This window comes from Oenanthe melanoleuca, chromosome 4, assembly GCF_029582105.1.
Source record: "Oenanthe melanoleuca isolate GR-GAL-2019-014 chromosome 4, OMel1.0, whole genome shotgun sequence".
NCBI classification, from domain to species: Eukaryota; Metazoa; Chordata; class Aves; order Passeriformes; family Muscicapidae; genus Oenanthe; species Oenanthe melanoleuca.
This window is the reverse complement of record NC_079337.1, coordinates 5,803,288-5,822,626: the sequence shown is the minus strand read 5'-3', so window position 1 is coordinate 5,822,626 and position 19,339 is coordinate 5,803,288.

Here is a 19,339-nt window from a genome sequence, read left to right as displayed (position 1 = left end):
TTTTGCAAGGCCTGTAGTCCATTAAGCTGAGGGACCAGTTGAATCAAAGAGGCTGCACAGCCCCTAGTTTCAGTTTTGAAAGCAGTGGCCCCCAGGAATGAAATGTTATAAAAGACGACAGACCCAACCTTTTATTTCTCTACCTTGGACTGAGTTCTATTTAGCAGCAACACGAAATTTCTATCAGGTTCCCTCCATACGGTCCTTTCAAGGCTCCAATAAAGGAATGAATGCCAGAGCAGAGCCTTTACCCATTCAGATTTCAGCTCTGTTAGCTTTCAATACCAGAAATGTATTTAAAAGTGGGTAAGGTTTGTTAACTCTAATATACTACTGTCACTCATCCTGCTCCAAAAGAATCAAACTATATATGTGTTGGGATTTGCAATTCAAATGAAACCATTTTACTTCTTGAAAATGGGCTACTGTGGAGGAGAAAAAGGCTGTATAAAGGATCACATTAACCTACAGCAATAATATTATAGCAGCACTGTGTGTGATACTATAGTTAGCATTGTGCCAAGTGGTTAATTTATGAGCCTTCTCCTTCCCTTTCTGAAATGCCCAGCTGCTTCCCCCCCAGCTTTACAAATTTCTGATTAAAAGTCTCAAATAAAAGGGCTCTGCTTGTCAGAAAACAAAATTCTATAGACTCAGCTATCAGCAGGTTTATTTCAAAATGGTTGTGAGGTTTTATGTCCTTTATTTATTTTTAAGAGAAATATAACACCATTTATTTTTCCATATGTTGTACATGCACGATCACACTGCTGTACTTTTTAACTGCCTAATATCCTGAGGAATTTTACTATTGAACTTACTGCCTTGTAGGGACTGAAAAGGAGCAGTAAGGGTATATTTCAAAAGTTAGTAAATACAGACTTTGAGAAAACAGGAGGTTTTATCTGTCTTACAGAAATCATCACCAATGACTGAAGAGTTTATTGAAAAAGTGTCTGGGCTGCATTTTTTGGGAAAGTAGTTTTGTAGGAAAGATTCTCTGCTGATATCAATCAATGTTAATTAAATAAGAGGTGATTTGGAAAGGTTTTGCCTTTTAGGCTAATACTCAGTAGAACTGTATGTAACTGAGAATTAAAAATCTTTCTCATAAAATAGCATCATGGTGGGCTCGGTAAGAATGAAGCCAGAGGTATTAATCTTAATATTAATGGTTAGTGCTATCACTGACATTAATGTTAAGGCTTTTAATACCAACACTGCTCTGAGTATGACAGCTGGGGTCCAGGGTGTATGAAGAGATTTTTAAGCTAGACTTGAAGGGAAAGAATTTGGTTTGTGTCCTTTCAGCAAGTGTGCTACAGGTTACAAACTGTGTGTGGCCAAAGCAAAGGGAAGAATTTCCAATGCTAACCTGGTACCAGGGTAGACAGTATTAAAAGATAGAAACTTCCAAAAAAGAAATATGGTCCTGAATTCTATGCAACATAAAATATGTTGGAAATGGTATCTGGAAATGTATTTCCAGCCTGTCTGCAAATAGAAGCCTAAAGAAAAGGTCAGCTTTAAAAAATGGATACTGTCAAAGCAGGAAAGTCTTGCAATTAGATGCATTCTTTTCAGTCATTTTCATTTCTGAATATGTGACTGAGGGCTGGAGAATGTGATTACCTGACTCTATATTCTACTTTTTAGCCTGGGAAAGTTTTTATTTAGAAAAATCCAAGAAGAATTAGAATAGAATTCTTCATGTTAGCTAGAGTGGTTATTCTGTCACTCACAAAAATGACCCAAACTTGCTCTTTTTTTGCTGAAATGCTTATAAAGGGCTGCTTCTGCATCAAAGCTCATATTGGCTTTTGTGTGTGATACAGATTAGCACAGGGAATTACAAGATCAGGCCAGCACTAGTGGGCACTTTTCTAGCAGATCACTCTTCCAGTTCCATCCTCCAGAGTATCTTTGCTAAAATATTTCAGGATACATGTCATGAACTTCTACCCAGTCAGTATTTAATGTATGTTATCTGTATTGTGTATGTGCATACGAGTGTATGTCTAAACAAACTTACAGAAATACTCATATGTAATTAGATATGTATACTCAGCATAAGTTTAAGTAATTGGATAGATGTGAGTACCCATAGTGTGTAAATGTATTAATAGATGTTTATATATGTGATTGATATTTAGGGAAATTTTTGTGTGCATATGTATTTCTGTATCTGTATTTTGCCAACATGCAAATATGGGGAGAAAAAGGTTCAAGTCCAGGGCTAAGGATCTCTGACTCATTCCTGTTACTACTCCTGTCTTCCAGTTTGTGACTGAAGTCACTGAGCACTGATTTAACCCCTATGGGCAACAGAAAATGCTGTTTATGGGGGCCTGCCAATATTGTCTTCAAGTTTTTGAATCTCAGTTTTTCACAGAAGGATTGAAAAAGAGGATTTAGCAGTCCCCCTATTATGGCAAAGCATTAGATCATTGTCTTAAGAGGGATGTTTTGAACGCATGTTTTACTGGACATCAGTCCAGGATGTGGGAACACCGAGTTCCTGGAGCTGTGAATGCTGTCTGTGCTCACAGCAATGCAGGCTCAGAGCTCAGAGAGTGGCAAGAGGCTCCAGTGGTGGACTGAGCTATACTCCCCTACTTGTCCATCCCCTCTTTATGAACAATAACCCAGGCCAACATTAACACATGATGCTGTCCCAGCTCCTCTGGCTACTTGTACAGGATTTGTTTTCTGCTCCTGAGGCCAGCTGTGCTCAAAAGGGTTGGAGTGTAAATTATGGGTGAATCTCATCTTTACAAAAGTCCAACTATTTGCTTAATTCGTGCTCCTCTCTTTCTTTACCCCAGCCCCATCTCCTCATTAAGCTTGATTCTCTAGAAGTCAAATTCTTTGTCCATATGTACATTTATGTGTTATTGTCCAAAAACTTTAGAATCTGCTTGTGAGTTTTGTTATGTTTGGCAAGAGTTCGTGGTTTAGAAGTTTAAAATTGCTGGATGCATGGTGAAAAAAACACTATCTGGTGAGGATGTGGACTCCCAATGAATTCTTCCACCAAGAGAAGACAGGAAATCCTGGCTCCCCATGATGGAAGCAGTCATAAGATAAGTATATCCTGGCTCATCAGCACAGCTACAGTGATGAGCAACTCCTGCTTGCCCATCTGATAAAATACTGGGAGGACTGATTGGAAGAGGAGGGAAGCTGTGGGGAACAAGAGACAGGAGAAAAAAGAAAGAAGATGGAAATCTAGAGGAGAGCTTGCTTTCCAGACCCTGGCTGCCAAAACTGTGCATATTGCTTTTATTTTCTGGAGGGTTAAAAACATAGCAGACATCTGCTACAGAGGTAAAGATTTTAACCTTTGAACACCTGGTTGCAAATGGGAATCCAGAATCTAGATGTTGAGTGCCTTGGCTTCCTAGAGGTAAGCAGTGAAGGAGTCTCAGAAGGAGGATGTGTTGAATGAGGAGATACTTCAAGATAGTTAATAAAAGTTGCAGAAGACAAAAATACCGGAGATTGTGTCCAGCTCTAATCACCTTCTGAGATTTAGGCACCTTGCTCAGGAGGAAGGTGATGTGTGTGTGTGCATATCCACTGAGTATTTCTGAAAACACCTTTTCTTTTAAATAACTGAACAGAAAAATTTAATTTGTTTTCCTCTGAAGGAAAAGGGATGGAAGGTATGAGGTAGTGTTCATATGTTTTATGCAACGATGGGAATTTACAGGCATAGTCTTGTAACTAGAACTAAGACTGTTCTTTTCTTAACAAGTGGCACAACTACTAGACTTTAGAAGATGGTCTCTTGCATGCTTTATTTTTTGGTTTTTTGTTTGTTTCACTGTATCAGTGAGACATTTTACAGGAAAACACAGCAGTGATTCAGCTGAAAGGCTGAAGAATGCCCTTTGTGCAGTCTGGTAGTTAGATCTTCCTCATGGGTGGAGGGAGATGTAAAAGAAAATGACTTGGGTCTCCCCCACAGTGAGTGCTCTGACAATTCCGTTCTTGCATGAAAGAGCAGCTTAACAAAGCAAAGCAGTTGTTACAGCTATGTTTTGCAAGAAGCTTTATCCTCTTGACTAGATACATGGCTTTATATATTTACAAATGAAGTGTATCTGTTAGATCAACCCTTTGAGGAGTGACAGTTTCATTTCTATTTTGTAAATCCTGATTGAATTCATGTAAGCTAGGCTTTGACCTGCTTGACTTTGTAAGACCATGGCTGCTGTCAGGCACTGGTGGTCTGTAGCTGTGCAAGGCAGCAGAGAAATGGTGAAGATCCTCAGTTTATGTTGGTGCAACTCAAATGATGGAGAGCAACAGCCAAAGGTTCCCCTTTTTGCTGTGTGCTCTGTGTCTCTGAGCACATTACCAGAGGATTAGCTCAGTTCTCACAACCCTGCTTCCTCAGCTGAGATGCTCATGAGGTTTTACTTTACTTACCAAGGTATTTGCAAAGCAAAAGAAATTGCACCTGAAAATGTTAATGTGCAATCTGATTGCCAAACATGTGTGCATTTTAAAGGAGATTAATTTGGCTTGCTCTGCCTACCATTCCCAGGCTGTGGCTTTGCTTTCCTCCATATGATATTTAAACTCTGCTTCCCACAGCAGATTACTCCCAGCACACCCCATGGAAGGGTACATAGGGACAAGATGTAGATGATCTAATGGAGATCCATCATTGTTGAATAATTAATTTAAATTATTAGGGATTATACTCCCTAAGTATTGAGCAACTTGTCCTGCCTGGAGCTATGTTGTTACATGGTTTTTCATCAGCTTTCAATTTTCAAATCTTTGAGTATTTCTTAGTGGAGTTATGGACCCCATGGAGGAAGTTCAAATCTATTGATGACATCTGTCTTAAGACTAAGTATTTTATAACCAGGAGGAGAGCAAACCTTAGGTTTAGTCAGAGAAGAAGCAAGAGAAGTCAATCAGGTCCTAACAGATCCGAGTTGTCCTGCCTTACTGTGACTGGCTTTGCTGTTCTTTATGCAGCCTCACCCCACTGGGTTTATTATTTAGCACAGAAAAAAATTGTCTGCTTTTCTGTGTGAAGGACTATTATAAGAAGCATTATTGAAAGTCTGTCCAAAATCCCTTTCTTACAGAAAAAGGCTCACTCAAGCCTTTAATTCAATGGCTGTTTTCTGCAATACATCTGAGGCTTTTCTCTTCCTTAGAATATGAATATTAAATAGAGGTTACCACCATTTGGCAAATTTCCTGTAATTTTTAAGAGTTGTATGAAACAGGTTTCTAAGACTAGACTGGTGAAATAACAGGCTCTGTACCTGATAGCTATTTTGGATGATATAATATCCATGCAAGTAAATACAACATTTCTCTGAATTTCTGCTGACTTTGGACCTGAATAATCTATGCAGCACTTCTGGGTTCTAGGATGAAGCTGAAAAGGGTTACCAGGGACCAAGGGTTATGTGATTGCCTTGTGGCTGGTTTATTTTACATCCAAGTGTCCTTTTAAACCTGATGATAAATCCTTTATTCTACTGTAAGTCAGAAATAATTAAGTTGAAGACAGCAAAGAAAGACTTGTTTCAGGAAAATGAGATGGGAATTTGGGCAGACTTTGCCCAGCAGCCTGGACATTGATGATGTGGGGCCCAGGTTTTCCATGGCTCTCAGGAACAGCTCCAGATCAGTGTTTTAAGTGGTGCATGGACAACACAATCATACTCCTCATCTTGTATTTCTTTATTTCACCTTCATTTCTGTCCTGGTCATTTTGGCTTCTTTCCTTAGCAGCATAAATATTTGGGTTTATGAATATAACACATTTTAACTTTCAACTTCTATGATTGTGTGTAGTGAGAGCATAACTAATGTGTGTTCTTCCATGAGGATATGGGAAATAAAAAGTAAGGGAAAAAGAGACTTTTTTCATATCTGGAAATGGGAAAATAAGGTAAATTAATGTCTCTGCATAATTCCATGAGTTTTTTGTCTAAAATAATGTATGGATTATTATAAATATAACAAAAAGTCAGACTTCTGTGACTGATGCTTAGCAGCTGTTGAGAAAAACCTGACAAACAAAGGCTTTGGCTGCATTTACACATGGCCAACAATGTGGTAGTTTTGCCTCATTGAACCAAACAGGACTTCTCAGATCTATAAAGTTGTTTAGTTTCATATATTATGTTGTAATATCCATATTTTGTTATTAATTTGTCAATACTTTTTCTTTTGTTTCCTTTTTTTTAAAGCAAAGAAGAGGTCAAACTGTTGCAATAATTATGGTTAACTTAAAGCAAAAATGCTCATCAAAATATTTTCTCATTTGAAATAAGATGAGGAGTCGTGTGGAAGGGTTTTGCTCAAGTATGCATTCAAATTCAGGACAGAAAATGAGCTTGTAAACAGGAAATTCTCTTTTGCAGGCTGCAGTGCCAAACACATCTTGATACATACAGAAACAATCATAAAATACTTTTTGTTTACAGAACTATTATTGCTCTAAAAGAAAGATTAAATTTTGGAAGAGCTGACTGTGAGTTGGTGGGGAGGACATCAGGCAAGTGACCTCATGAGCATTTGAGTGTGTAGGGAGACTTTTGTGGGTGCACACCTGAAATAAAACTTTACTTTGAGTGAGGTTGGTTCTTTTAACATTATACTTAAGATAATATTTGAGTTAATGTCTGCAGCAGAATCTGGTTCAGGTAATTCAGGAGATATCTAAAAAACAAAAGGTCTTGGAAGGAGTTTTTCACCTTTTACTTTTTTTAACTAGCGTAATTTATTCAGCTGCGAGGTTTTCTTCTGTCATTGTTTATTCTTTCTTGACCTAAAACTTATGCCAAAGCAAGATTTCCATGCCAGATAGTGTTAATATTTACCCTTCTGACAACTTTTTCTTTCAAATAAGGTAATTTCCATGTGTGCTGCCCAGCAGGGTGTTTCAGATGAAGAATTGATATGATGTTGGGTATTTAATTTGGAGGTTCATATAAAAGGTTGGCTATCCATGCAGTTTTGCTATTATCTGAAAGAAAAGTTATGACATCTGTAATTGTCCACCCACCACTGAAACAGTCAGACATGCTTTATAATTATATGGAGAAACCTTATGGGCTCAGCTGCAAAATTGACTGTCCAAAGCAAATAATGGAGACTTGGCTGCAGAACACGTTTCCCTCCTCAAATAAGACACAACAGAGAGAAAAAAGAATAAGACTCTTGCATGAAGAAGTGCTGTGGCATTTAATAGAATATGATAATCTTGCTACAGGAATTATGTACCAGCCTATAAAAATGAACAAGAAAAGATATTCTGCTTCTCCAATTTTATAAGACAATTAAAAAGTTATTTAGAACAGATGCTCACTTTCTAATTCTGGAAACGGAATTTTACAGAAATTATTTTAGAATTCTAGTAAATTATCTATTCCTTAGGATTACTTAATAACAAATTTTAAAGGACCTTTGCTTTATTCTCTCTAATGAAATTCGAAATGGTTTTTCCACATGACTCTAAAGGCTGTGGCTGGAAGTTTTTTCCTTTGAAAATCAAAGGAAAACACTGACTTCAGGGGTCGGTAGGGATTTTGGTGGTCTCTGGATAAGAATTTCAAGTTTCTCAGTCAGCATAGCTGCTGTTTTATAGGGACCTCAGGGGCAATCTAAGCAAGGGAGGCTTGAATTGTCCCTGTGAGCTGTGGGGCAATGCTGGGTTGGGTTTTGTCAAAGTCAGGAATCAGTGGCAGTAAGTTTTGGCCCATTACCTTTAACTTGTAGCTTTGTGGATTCCTGTAATGTTTAATGGGATAGGCAGGAAATTTTAGGGCAGTCATATGATATCATAATTTATATTATGGTTATAATATGGTATTATAAATGACATTATAAATGTTTTGGTACTGTTCTTAACAGTGTGGGGTCTGAGCATATATATGTTTATTGCTAAATCCAATACTTGCTGGTAAAAGGTACAGGAGAACAGAAAGCTTGCTTTCTCCTAGAAAGTAATATATTTTTATCTGCTTTTCTGGGGTCAGAATGTACTTTTAATTAGAATTTCCCATCAGTGCTGCAGTGCTGCTTGCCTGCATCCCTCAGCTGAGCACTGTTGTCCTGCACTATAACAATTTTCTATTTTTCTTTTACCTAAGTAAGTTGATGAACTAATATCTTGTGAAGATGATTTTCCTTTCTGGCTTTGCAGATCTGGAATTTCTTGATTGTAAGAATCTGCTTTACTCACTGTAGCACACAGTAGCTGTGCTCTGTGAAAAATTTGCTTTGGTTATTCCAAGATGTTACTTACATATGGTAATTGGAGCTTGTAGAAATTTATGCAGGGGAGTATGTGTTAGTCTGTGTCTGGAGCTGAGGGTACATTAGCCTGTGTAAAACCTCAGCTGAATAAAGACAAAAGTTTCCAACTTTGTAAACTAAATAAGCACGTCTCTGGGTCCCAGTTTCCCACAGTTTTTATTGTGTATACATAGCAGCATGTCTCAGACAGCTTGTCATGTGGAGGGAGGTTTCATGTGATGGGTGAGTTCATCACATGATCTGCATTTACATGTTCCTTTTTCCTATTGTTTTCAATCTGAGATTGAGCCACTGCTGCAAATTGAGCTTTTGGAAGAGAGCAGCAGTGACAATATTCATATAAATTAACTCAATTTATAAAAGGCAACCTTTTGTGGTGGTTCACTGATGGTTGCCAAAGTCACACAGCTGCCTCTCTGCATCCTTCTAGAAAAGCCTTAGCAATAGCTAAGCATCATTTCTGACAGACCAGCGAGGTTTGGGACTCCTGGGGAACTCACAGGGATTGGTTTGATGGAGGATTTTCCACCCCAGTCTCCCTGGAGTATCTGTGCTTTCAAAGACAAGGGTTTCACTCCACAGCCTGCCAGGCAGGGACTGTGCTGTGCTTCTCTGGAGGAAGGAGCACAACTTGCTTCCTGATCTTAGTGAAACCTGCCAGAACCCATCTCCTCCCTGTGCTGCTTAGGCAGCATCTCTGCTGGATTCAGTGGCCTCTTGTGTCTTGTGTCTCTGTAATGCTTTTCAGCACAGGAGTCAGTGTGGGTTGCAATTAGAGGGAACATTTTCCTTGCAGCCCCTCAAATCCACAGCTGGCCTGCCTCAGGCTGCCACTGTAAGCTGTTGCCTCCAAACCTATAAGCATTTACATGAAAACTTGGTTGAATTTTGTGAAGAAACCCAAAGCCAAAATACGTGGAGCACACAAAGCCAGTTTGCCTGAAGCAAAAGAAATTGTGTTCTCCTCCATTCCCTCCTGTCAAGGGCGTGGGAAGGGAGGCTTGTAATTCTGAAAGACTTCTGACAGAAGTTTGCTTGGTGAAAAGTCATCATAAAGAGCTTTTATTACAATCAGAGGCAAGGATTTCTGTCAGAGTAAGTCCATACAGGACAAATCCCTCTACCCTAAAATAATTGCTTGGAATCAGAGGGTTGGAGGCTGAGCCATAATCACTATTGTCATGTTGTGGCAGAGGAGGAGCCTTGTCCTCAGAAATATTTGAAAAAATAGCTTGTGGGCAGGCATTGCCATGGTCATCAGCAGTAGTGTTGCTTGGCAACATGTGTTAATGTGTTAATGACCTAATTTGGGGGGAAAAAGTGGAAAAGAGGTAAAGGGGAGAATAAGAGAACTGTGAGGATAGCAACAGGTATGGGAGGTTTGGAAAGCATGATCTACATGGAAAAACTAAAGGAAAACTTCAGCAAAGTACTTCAAGGAGCAACCTGCAGGCTGTGGGCCAGGCAAAACTTTTCTGTCAGCTCTTGTCTACCCACTTTTTGAGCCATTAACTCATGGACAAGGCCCAGGCTGGGGTGCCCATTTTCCCATTTTTTTCCCAATGTGTGCCCTGTGGAGCATTGGGGAAGCTGCAAGGCAGTCATTAGGTGAGCTGTGTATGGATGTGTAGGAGGAGGTTCCTGCCATGGATCCAGTAGGGTGGGGGAAGTGCCAGCATGGTTTACCCTCAGGTGACTCTGTGGAGCCTTGCAGGTTCTTTTGGGACAGAGGATGCTTCTGGATTAGGCAAACATCTGACATGTATTGCAGAGTGATATTTAGTCCTCCTTTGGAGCAAGGGAAAGGTGTCATGTAGTTTTCCTGAGATCCTCAACTGATGACATTTTCCTGTACTCTGGTTCCTGTTTTAGGAAGTACAGTGTGAGGTGGGGGAAAATAAAAGAGTGAAAAGGGGAGGCACTGTGGTCTTCAACATCCTTGTGAGGGGAAGCAGAGGGGCAGGTACAGATCTCTTCACTCTCATAACCAGGGAAAGGACTCAAGGAAATGGCATGAAGGGAACCAGGGAGGTTTAGGTTGCACATCAGGAAAAGTTTCTTCCCCAGAGGGTGGCTGGGTGCTGGCACAGGCTCCTCAGGGCAGTGGTCACAGCACCAACGCAACAGAGTTCACAAAGCATTTGAACAATGCTCTCAGGCTCATGGTGTGACTTCTGGGGCTGGTCCTGTGCAGGGCCAGGAGCTGGACTCCATGATCCTGATGGGTCCCTTCCAACTCTGGATATTCTGTGATTCTATGGTTCTTCCAAGGGCATGGGCTTGTCAGATGCAAGCTAAATACCAACACAACTGTGCATACCAGCAGAAAATGTCACACATCTTGGCTGGGAGATGCATAGCTGAATGGAGTGGGAGTGAAGCCTTCTGGAAGTAGAGGAATAGTTATTTCTCTTTATCCAGACCTTTTTCTATTTAGTGTATAGCTCTTTCCCTTTCCTGATCTTCTTTTTCCTCCTCCAGTGCTATTTTAAAATACTGATGAGAAAACACAGGGTCCAACAAGGATTCACTTAAAGCATTTTAAAGCTCTCTAAATTAAAATATTTTGGTAGAAGTCGTAGGTCAGATTGCTCTTATTCTAGTGAGAGGTCTTGCTAGTAGTTTGGAGATCTCTGTGTTGGTTCTTTTCTAATTAAATGGTGAGCTGCTGCCTGCTTTCTGGCCTTTGAGCCTTTTACTACCTGAATCTGGAGAACAGGCTGTAAAACATTAAATATAGGAAAGCTGGGAAATGTAACACGCTATAAATGTATGAAGGTAGGAGCTCAAATATGTGTGGACATAAAGATTTTATTTCTTTACATAAGGTTTAAATGAAGAGTCTGCAGTATAAATCTCTGCTTTCAAAGTGAACTATCACTTTTCAGCAAGAAAGCAAGAATGCCTATTAAGAAATAAAATATTACACATTTAGGAAGCACCAAGGCAAGCCTTTTAAGACCATATGCAAGTAAATCAAGACTCACAACCTGCCCCCCAAATATATCATAGGATTTTTTTTTTTTTTTTTTTTTTTTTTTTTTTTTTTTAAATCTGCAGCTTGGAATTGTATAGTTTTGTCTTTTTTTAATTCGGTGAATAAGACATGCAAAGGTCACCATTATGCAATGAAGCTGTCAGGAGACAGCTGGGAGGTCTTCATTTAATGCCCATTATGCCCCACATTTGATATCTGTGTCAGGCTCCTAATGGGTGGTAGGCGGGGGTGGAGGATGATGGTAGTTTGGAGGAAACAAGCTGTAGCAGCTCCCTGGAAATCACTGGGGGCACAGGGAGGAGGTGATATTTTTATAAGCAGAATAACTGAGAAGTGTTCCTTAAAACCTAACGTATTTATATAAGCAGAATTTCTGATTGCGCCCAGAAAACGGTTTTAACACTTACAAATGAAAACTGAGAAATCCTAAATGTTTTAGATCTTCAGGCCAAATCTTGTTTGATTTCTCTCAGGCTTTTTGTCCAGCTGGATCGATCACATTACTGGCTTTTTATACAGAACTCCCCATTATGAGCTATGTGATTTCTGAAAGTAATTTTTCTCAGCTGGTTATTGAAGCAGTGGGATCAGCAGCACTCACCATTATGATTGCTCTGAATATTTGTTGTGTAGGTGGACCTTGTAGGAAATCTGGTTCTTTCTAAACCTGGAACAATGGAGCACTCACCAGCTGATTATATGAGGCCTTTAGATTTTTATGCTCCACTGCTGTGTGTGGATGTATTTCAACAAGTGAGCTTGGCTTGTCTGTGTTTGGTTGTGTGGCAATATTTTCATCCTGTGTACTCAAACAATACTGTCTTAAGTCCATTGAAAAGCCACCCCAGTTGAAATTGTAGTAAAATCCATGTTATGGGAGGGGGATATAGTCAATTAGCCAATTATGTGTTTTGTTAAACTAATTTTTGATCTGCTTGCATCCTGTGTAGTGAAGCATCAGAAATCTGTATTTGGTGCAGGGTATGCAGAACAAAAACCATCATTGTGTTAGTGCAATGATGAACCCCAGGCAAGGAAGAAACAAGCATTAAGCTGAAGTTATTATTCAGAGGAAACACGATGCTATCATACTTCATATGAAAATCTGTCATGGCTGGGGGCTGCAGCCTTTTCCTTCTCCCAGCAAGTCTGAAGTTAGTTTTGGCTTGAGATGGAGGCAGAGGGTTGAGTGTCTCCCAAAGATGTTTTCTAGTTTCATGTTGCTCAGTCAGCAGTCTGAAATGGATGATTGCACTGAGGTGGGTTTCTGGACAGCATTGATGTTCTGGGCTGTTGGCATGGGGTGGATCTTGAAGAAGGAGCCTGCATCTCATAAAGATCCTATTGATAAAATGTGAATAAATGACCTCTGCATCTAGCTGTTATTGGTATTCTGGGGCATATTAACTACATCTAAATTATTGCATAGGAAAGACCTATGAAATTTATTTGACTTCAATGACCTCCTTAGAGAATGGGCTGTGTAATTTGCTGAATAGCATTTTTTTTCCCTTTCCAATATACCTTTATGAGTTTCCCTGTTAGAAACACTCTGATATAGGTTTACTTGATTTTGGCCCTTGCCATGGGCTTGTAAATTACTTTCAGCCACATACAGGACTGTGTGATACCTCCCAGAAGTCTAGAGCAAAAAAGAAATGAAGACACAGTCTGGGCTGTGCTATTAGGCTATGGCTTTTACATTTATTGCTCTTATATGTTATCAACCTGCTTCTTGGGTTCTGCTCCTTCTCCTCCATCTACCTTTCACTGTAGAGCTGACTCTGAAATATCAGGGTCTCTCAAATTCTTAATGCAGGCCTACATCCTCAGTGTCACTGTGATGTTTTGTTGGACCTCTCCTAAGCAGCTCAGACTGACCCACTCTTAATCTTATTGTGGCACAACTTGCCCTGGCATTTCCTAAATCACTGTAATTGCCAGAAGCTTTTCAAAATTGAGTCTTCATGGAAAGCTTATCACAAGCAGCTGGAAGAAACACATGACCATAATGCCTGCTCTTGTGCGTGCCACTGAAGCTCATTTAATGCAGTGCCACAGGCAACTAATGAAGTCTGTGAATGTTAATTATGTTTTAATAGTACAATTGATTGTCTTCTACATTAACTTTGCCTTCACAGGAAAAAAAAAACCCTTCTCTTTCTCTTAAAGGAGCATTCTCCTATGGCTGATTTATAGGTATAGCAATTATGCAAAGTGAATAAATGTTCCATTACTGTCATATGATCACACATATGCCACCACCATTAACTGAAATTTATTCTTTGCTTTGAAGACCTATACAGTGCAGTAGGGGCTGTGAGCTGAAATAATCTAGCATTCTGGTAAAGAATATAAAGAGTGTAACGGGGCAGTAGTGGCAGGGTGATGCTGCTGTCCCGTTCTCAGAGACAGGTCACTAGGTGGCAGCGATACACAGCAAAGCTGCCTTCCCTGCTTTGCTCCTCGGCTCGCTCCTCAGAAAACTTGCAACACTTTGAAAGGAAGGAAAAAACCAAAACCTAACCAAAACCCCATCTCTGAATGCACTTAAAATTATACATTTTAAATTCAAACTATTGTGTTATTTTTTTTTCCTTAATAGCTTTGACTACAGAGTGAGGACACATTCTTACTGGAGAACCCAACAGAGAGCAGTCACAAGTTACCTTTGTGAAAGGTTTGTGTTTGGAAATGTTGGGAAACAGTGCAAAAAACCTTTCATATTTTCCCAAGTGCACCCTAATTAGCTCAAATGCTTGCTGCTGAAGCAACCATGGGTCTTGTAATGGATGGGGTAGAATTACACAGCAGAGCACGGGACCTTAAGTGCTCTGGGTAAATTTGGATTTGCAGGGTAACTGTCTGACAAATGCTGTGGCAAAGTCTCAGAAGTGCTCCAAACATCTCTCTGAGTATGCTGACTTTTGCCTGTTTCTCCATTTTCTCTGCAGTGTATTTGAGCTTTCACTTGATTTGGACAAGCCCTTCTTTTTTGGATTATTTACGCTATGATAGACTAAAAGCAAACGTTTTCTTCCTCCTCCTGCATTCCTCTGAAGCTCTTGGGTTCCAACACATTTCCCTTGCAAATGGAGCAACTCTGTACGTCCTTAGTGTAAAAGAAGTTGCTTTCTCTCAGAAAACAGTAGGGAAAAAAGCAGGTTTCCAAGAGAAATCAAGGTGTACTTTTCTATAAATAAAGTAATTCATGGTGAAAGTGCAGACTAAGCTGTCTGCAGAAGTTTAAGAAATCACCCCCCACAGCTCTGCCTCACCCTTCTGCTGGAGACAGCCATCCCTGGAGCAGAGGTGAACCCAGGTCCAGGGCTCAGCTACCTCACTGCTCCATTAATTAATGTTAATGAGAATGGCACCTCGGGAGGATCCAGTCCCAGCCCTACCAATTGTGACTGGGCAGTCCCAACCCTTTAGCCAAGGTTTGCCATTTCTGTCTGTAAGGTACCTGGAGGTCTCTTTTTGTTTTCATATAATCTGTACATGTGAGCAAAGAGTTCCATTTGTTCAAATACACATAGTAATTGAGCAGTGACTCAGCTTTCCTAGAGGTTCTCCATTCCAGATTTTCGTGAAGAAGCTCCTCTTCCAGTCTGGGTTTTTGTGGGTTTTTTTTTCCCTTTGGAGTTTGATTGTCTTTTCCTTGTTTGTTTCCTTTTTTTCATAAAGACTACGAGGAAACTCTGAGAAACATTTTAAACTGCAGAGTCATTAAACTAATATTTTGATTCTTCACAGAATTCTTCATTCTTAGCATTTTTCCTGAATAAAATTATGGTCTCATAGTTATTTTAAATTGAGTTCATGTGCCCAGGGTTAAATTTGGCCATTACTTTGTGACCAGGTAAGGATCCAGCTGAGATTGAACTGTCTGTGATTCAACATTGATAAAACAGCAGTGATAATTTGTTTTCTTGGAAAGCTATTTGAAGAATGCTCAGAGCTGGGGTGATTCCTACTGGGAAAGGAAATTGATGCAGCACCTTGGAGGGCACAGGGCTGGTGCAGCTCAGCCTGCCCTGAGTTTAGGAGCTGATAGTTTGTGCATTTGGTATTTAGATTTGGGTTAATGCCTAAATCTCTTACTATGGTATTCCGTGGGCTTCCAAACTGCAGGCTGTGAAATCACTTTATACAGCCTGTAGTAACAAAACAACTTCTGGCTGTGGGGAGGACTGGCAGAACTGGCTGTGTCCAGAGCAGCAGGTGAGGGAAGCCAGGGGATGCTTTCTGGGGCTCTTGCACCTGAGGTTCCCTTGAATCCAGGGCATGGATGCCAGCTCTGGTGCATGGATGAACCCACCCTTGATGTTGCTGGGTTGAAATTAGGATGCAGAAGTGGAAACAAAGTATTGCAGAGGGTTTTTGTAGCACAGATATAACCTAAGTGTCCATAAGATGTGGCTCTTGCATTGCTGTAGTCTTTCTATTGCATGATAAAATCCTGTGACCATGAATGAGGAAAGAGTTTAAATGCCTGTGGGGCTTTGCCAGAGAGCAATTAGGGCAGGCCAGCTCAGGCTCATTGTAAGAATTCTCATCCTTCTTATGTCATAATCATTCCTCTCACCATGAGGAAGTTTTACAGCCTTGTCTTTGGAGTCTGTCACTACCCTGCAATCTGGAGTAGCAGCAGTGAGCAGTGGTGCCTTTCATCATCCACAGCCAGGCAGGAGACTGGGATCACTCCTGCAGAGTGGGCAATGGCTCTCCATCCCCCATGGCAAGGCTAGGCTCTAGTTAAAGCCAACCTTTGAGGAATTGACAGCTATTACAGAGCACTCCATCTGTGAGGTGAGCTTCTGAGAGAGGATAACGCTTGTGCTCATGTTTCTGCACCAGTTTCCTGTCCTCATCCAGGTGCCACTCAAGCTGTTGGTGATTATCCCTAAATCCCACCATGTCTGGGACCTGTTATCTCAGACACAGCCTCTCCCCCCACACTGAGATGTGGGGCATACAACTGGCTGTTTGTTCCTCAGGTAAAGATTTCCATGGGAGGTTGTGGGGATTTCCTATTGGAAAGCTGCTCATTTCAGGAATTTGGCCCTTACCCTTCTTCCCTTCTCTCCCCTCGACAGCCTGCCAACACACAGGTCTTATGAATTTACAGCACACTGTATGGATTAGCTGTTGTCCTTTCTCCTCTCTTTTGGTACATGTCTTTTGCTAGTTAAGATTTGTGTGGCAGTTTCTTTCTTGAGGTACTTTAAGGTTTAATAAATTATCAATAATTGGTTAACCAATGGCTTTAAATAGTTACATAATTGATCTTTCAATTTTTAGATTTTGAGCTATTTGCAACACATGTCATTCATGTGTACAATGTGTATTGTTCCTTTCTCACAGTCTTGTTACAAAGTGTCCATAAAAGAACATTAATAAGAAGTGTCACTAAACAGGGAATTGTACTATATATTTCTGGGGGAGAAAAAAGTTAGTTTTCCTGTACAGAAAATAATCACTTGCTCTTCATTTACGAAAATAGAAGATGTTTGGAATTTGATGGAAAGGCTCCTGAAACTTTTCCTTTTCTCTTGCTTTCACTTTTTTTCCCTATTAGCAGATCTTCTTGTGACAGAGCACTATTTCAGTGTCCTCATAAGGATTCTACAGAAAAAACTATTTCTTCTCTTGTCATCTTGAGGTTGATGGCTGCCTTCCCATTTCCTCTTCTGGAAGCTGTCTGTTCCAATACCACAACAGTAAAGATTTGGATTCATTAATTCAGCACCCATTCTGGTTCCAGCAGCTTTTAATTGCAGTGAAATGGAAAGATGTTTCACTTGATTTGTCCTGGTCTATCCCAATTGCCAAGTAATGGCTGGTATCATATTAGTTCAGTCAATCCTACTGGGCCATTTTGGAGCATAAACAAATAATGAAAAATGGGTGTGGGCACCCATCCATTTTTTTTTTTTTTTCTATAGCTGAATCCAGAACTGCTTAATTATGTATATATTGCTGTAAAGGGAAGAATCTTTCTGTCATCATGTATAAAAATGGATGAGGCTTCCAATCACATAAACTGTTACACCTCTACAAACTGTGAAAGGCAGTGAAGGAGATGTGAAGAGCTCTCTTTACTTGCAGAGAATTCCCTTACAAGAGGAAAACTGAGCATTACCCTTGCAGTTCTACCAGCTCAGTGTGGTGTGATGGCTTCTTTTTGCACACAGTTGGTAGAGGGAAGATCAGAGGATGACTCATGGAGCTAAAAAACATTGGAGATGCAAGGAAGTAGCTGATGGGTCCATAAATGGACAGACCATCAGTCAAACTCTTCTGAGATACTGGAGTAGATAAACAAAATCGTGGATCTCTGAAATTCAAATGATGAAAAAGTTGGGTATTTCCCTTCAGCCAGGACAGATGTCTAGGTTTTCCATACCTGTCTATTCTTGTATGCAGGTTCAGGAGGAAAACTTGAAGCCATCTGACTCTGTGGAAGTTGGTTGGATTGCTGTGAAAGGGTGGATAAAATGCCATTCAGAGTTTCCCCCAGAACAGCTTCTGTTTGCTCCTGGTTTATCCTGGAACAGCTGGTCTTGCCTCAGTTAGGCAGGACTTAATGAAAAAAGGAATTAACCACGATTCTTCGACAACATCATCTCCCACATTGTTCTGCTTGTAAAAAGAAAGTAAAACAGCAGTGTTAGCCACAGCTTTTTGAGAGATGGGAGCCCTCAAGTTTCTCACTGCTGGTAAGGGAGACAGCTGCCTCTAGTGAGGCTACACTGATTCCCCCTGTACTGCATTTTATTTAAGGAGTTTGTACATGAGAACGGGTCCTTTGTGCTGTTGTAAGCTGCCTTACAACAGTGCTGGGCAAATAGTAGTGAAGACAGCTTTTGTCTGAAAAATTGATTACTGTGAAAAGGCATATCCTCACCTTCAAAGTGCCAGAAAAAAAAAATTAAAAAAAAAATTCTGTACACCTTTCAGGAGCTCTTCCTGAATCTCAAATATACTTGAGGGTTTTACTCAGATCTTTCAGGACTGGAACTATGTCTGGGGCTATTGCTGTATGAACATTAATGGATTTGATTATTCAAGAATGCTCCCACTCTACATGTTCAAGAGCACGTGACTTGTGGCTTCATTCCCAGGGTCACAGTGAAAATTCCTTCTGCATTCTTTTCCCCACACAGCATATGGAGGGGCAATGAGCATTTTCAGTATTTGTCATGCCCAAGGGGATAAACCAAAACCATCAGAATTTTCTTATGGCTGTTGTTATCTCTAGAATAATTTCTATTTCATGAAGATAAGCTCTCCAAAGATAAATATGTGGTAGGATAGATTTCTTCCATCAGTAATATCCAGTTAAGTACATAAATGAATGACAACCAGAGGGCCAAAAATGTAATCACCAAATGATTGCAGAAAAAATGCTCAAAAATGGCCTCAAGGCTTTGAATAACTCTGAAGAAGGCAACTTATGCTTTTGATTAATTCCTGAGTATTCTTACCTGAACTCTCCCTTTTCTGTATTGTCATCAGCAAAACCCAAATGGAGACTCCTACAGATGTGCTCTTCATTTCAAATCCAGGATGGCTTCAAATTCAGGGAGTGCAAGTGGGGGAAGAATTTGGCTGTCCACAGGTATAGTTCAAAGTTCAAGAAACAAATGCTGTGGTATAACCCTGATTACTGAACTTGCCAGAGCTGATTCAGTCTTCTTGTAGCTTGAAATTGCTCAGCCAGAGGACTCCCATTCTTCTGGTATGAAAGTGTTGCCTTAAAAAACTATGTGTTTAAAATCAACAGCCTGTAATAGTAAAAGCCCAGGGCTCCAGAACTCTGATCTACAAACCTTTTCAGAAACTTCATTTACTGGGCCAGTGGTTTCTTACACTCTTTGGGAGAAGAAGAAGTGATCCCATCTCACTTTATGCTTCTTATTTACAGTCTGAATTGATTCAAGGAGTGCAGCTTTTGACAGCATCCAGAGAGCAGCAAACAGTGGCACAAGGCTGAGCCTGTGGGGAGAGCTGCTGATTGTGAAAACACATTTGTGAGCA